The following is a 3147-nucleotide window of genomic DNA, read 5'->3' on the forward strand; positions in this document are numbered from 1 at the left end:
GACCGGCGCGGCAGCGGTGGTCGGTGGGTGCGGGGTCTGCGGCGGCGGGCGGTGGGCGCGGGGTCTGCGGCGGCGGGGCTGGCGAGTGGCGAGGCTATCGAGTCGAGAAGGCAGTCACTGATTCGTGGGCCAGCGGGCGAATGCAGCGGACGACGAGACCGTCCGCCCGTGTCCACGGAGACCCATTTGCTGCGCAAATTTGCGCCAGGTTTGGGGTTGGGTTGGACAAAAACGGACGTCTGCGGACAACTTTGTTCATTTGGGTCCGCCCGTTGGATGCACTTTTTACCCAAACGAACATGGGTGTGGCTAGGACTCATCTAGATGTGACATAACTATGTCACATCTAAGTATGACATCACACAACATCGGCAAAAACACAATTAAAAAAATATTATGTACAAATCTTGAAACCCCTTAGGGCATGGCCAATGCGCCACCCTGGACAGATGCCTCACAAGGTACACGTCGGAAACAAGCCATCGTGGACACGTCTGACCAAAAAGATGGTAGCTTGCAGAGGGAAGGTGGATCCTGCAGAGGAGCCAAGTGCTTGAGAGAAAAGGAGTGGTCCCTGTAGAAAACCGGAGAGAGAGAAGGAGAGTGCAGATGTGCCCAGTTTTTTATATATACTTATGTTTGGAGCTTTCTTCACCTCAGCAGGCTGCCACATGACATCACTTGCGTTGGGTAAATTATTTGTGTGCTATAGCCTGAACTGATGTGGCATCTGAGACCATCCCTAGGTGCTGCTTCCGTTGTACATGCCCTTATTATGTGATGAACTACTTTGGTGTGACATTCTTAAAAAATATCTAGATGTGAATTAGTCATTCTAAATTAACATTTGCGGACGATTTGAGTCCTGTGGTGGAGTTGGCCTTATACTTACCAAACAAACGATTTTTGATTGTCTTCCGGACAGAACATAGTGGCCGAGGGACAGGAATTCATGCGACATGACTAACGTTCATGTCAATCTACGTCCCGCGGCACGTCGAAAACTGCCAGGGGCGTCGGGTTGGCCCAGGAGAGGCATGCATGGGTGAGTTGGAAAGCTGGGAACACGGTAGTACGAGCAAACTATTCGGGGGCACACACGCTGGCCTGGCTGCTGTGAAGCGGTCGCGTTCCTTTCCAGCTACGGTCACGGATCGGCCGCAAAAGGGCAAATGATCCACTGGCCCGCCCGCCGCTAGATCCCACGCTCCTCACTCCTCGCTCGGTCTTGAGCAAGTTTTACCATGCATGCTGGCCATTAGTGGCTCTGCTACATAAGATGGGGGTCGTGATTACTCTGCGGGCACATGCGGACATAATCAACTCGCCCACACGCTCGAAGCAAAACAACAAACGTCGTGTACTCTGCGTGAGAGCGCGAGCCCTAGTGCAACAAATCAATGCAAGACTCTGCGTAAAGCTGCGCATGCACTGATGCACCAAGCGCATAGCTAGCGGCAGTGACAGGTGGAGCCTGGACCACACCCCTGGCGTCGGGCGCGTCTGGCTCGTTCGCTCGCCCGCCGCACCGGCCCCCAGCGGCCGGGCGGCCGGTGCTCGATCGAATGCCGGGGGCGGCGGCGCGCGCGTTCGTCGTCCGAGTGCTACTACGGCCGAGGGCCGTCCCGTTGCCCCGCGCGCGCATCGCATGCGTTGGTCGCTCGTGTCCGTGCGCAATCGCACGTACGGGAGGGCGTGGTGGGAACGTGCCGCCCGCCCGTACGCCGGCCGGTGGCCTTTGCGCGGATGGGCAGCGCCGTACCGTGGACGTGCGGGACGTATAGGTTGATTCATTTGCTCATGGGTATGGGTTTGTCACCCGGTTAATTTGCCACTTGTCAAGGGACGATTCTTCTAGCCGCGCAAGGGCTTTGACTGAATGTCCGAACGTTTTTTTCTTTCTGGAGTGTAATCGACATTCGTTAAAAGAAAAACGTTTTCCCTTAGTGGAAGATGTAGTAGAGCATCGTAGCATTTCCTGAAAAGCCTTCTCTTTTTTTCATGGTAATATGTGTCTCATTCATATCATTAGATGACATATTTTCTCCCTCTATCCCCTAGGATATACTAATATGCACATATATCTATACACTGTATACAGTATTCACTGCTTGCTTGAGGATATAAAAACACAGTGACCCTCTCAGCCGGTGACACGTGGGTTCCGCGAGTGGGGTACTTAACTACGTACTGTATAGCAGCGAGTTTTTTTTTTTAGAGAAAAACAGCAAGGGTAAAAAGGCGCGAAGCGCCATGGACGCAGGCCGGGACCATGGGCCAAAGATTCTTTTTATGGAAGCAGGGCCGCCCATCTAATTGAACGAGAAGGTCTCAAACTATTTAATGGCGTCCGACGAAACGGCACAGCTGCCAGTGCCACAAGGTGGGCGCGGCATCGATCAGATCTGCGGAGCAGGCGAAGCAGTCGCCCCCATCCACATGAGACTCACTGGACCTCAGAAAGGGGCCGGCCCGGAGCAGCAGCCAGCACACCGTTCCTTTCACCTGAGAGGCTGAGACGACGCAGCGGGGCAACGGGGTATTTGGCAGCTTGCCATTTGATCCTGGCCCTCACGAACGTGACATAGCTACTCCAAAACGGGATGAACAATTAGCTTCTGGTGTCGCATCAACGTCGACGGCAACCTGCTGCGGTAACGCATTCGCGCGCGGAACCGATCGATCTCGATCGACGGCACGTGCATGGCGCCGGGGACCATGCATGTCCGTCCGGCCGGCCGGCCGGGCGGCCAAGCCGCTGACGATAAGACGTTCGCTGTACGTAGCTCGTCTAACATCACATGTATGGCGATTAGCGAGTGCGCGTACGTACGACGAGATCTGTTACGTCGAGTTCACAGCGACCTCCGGAAATCGGTCCAAACTTGTTCCTTGTCCGGCTGTGACGCGTATATTCTCTCTCGCTGGATGCCACAATTACTGAGAAGCGCACGTAGTACCGTGTTACGTTGCTCACGTCGCTCTCGTCGTTAGCTGTTACGCCGGCGTCGGCGTGCATGTTGTACCGGTGCTTCACATGACGACATTTTCCGCGCCCGCGCCGAAAAAACTCCAGTCGTGCCCTTAAGACGTCGAAATCCGCCGTCTCGGTCCGTTTTTGGGCCCGGCGATCCCAGGCCGAACCCA

The sequence above is a fragment of the Triticum dicoccoides genome, chromosome 1B (genome assembly GCF_002162155.2).
Source record: "Triticum dicoccoides isolate Atlit2015 ecotype Zavitan chromosome 1B, WEW_v2.0, whole genome shotgun sequence".
Lineage (NCBI taxonomy): Eukaryota > Viridiplantae > Streptophyta > Magnoliopsida > Poales > Poaceae > Triticum > Triticum dicoccoides.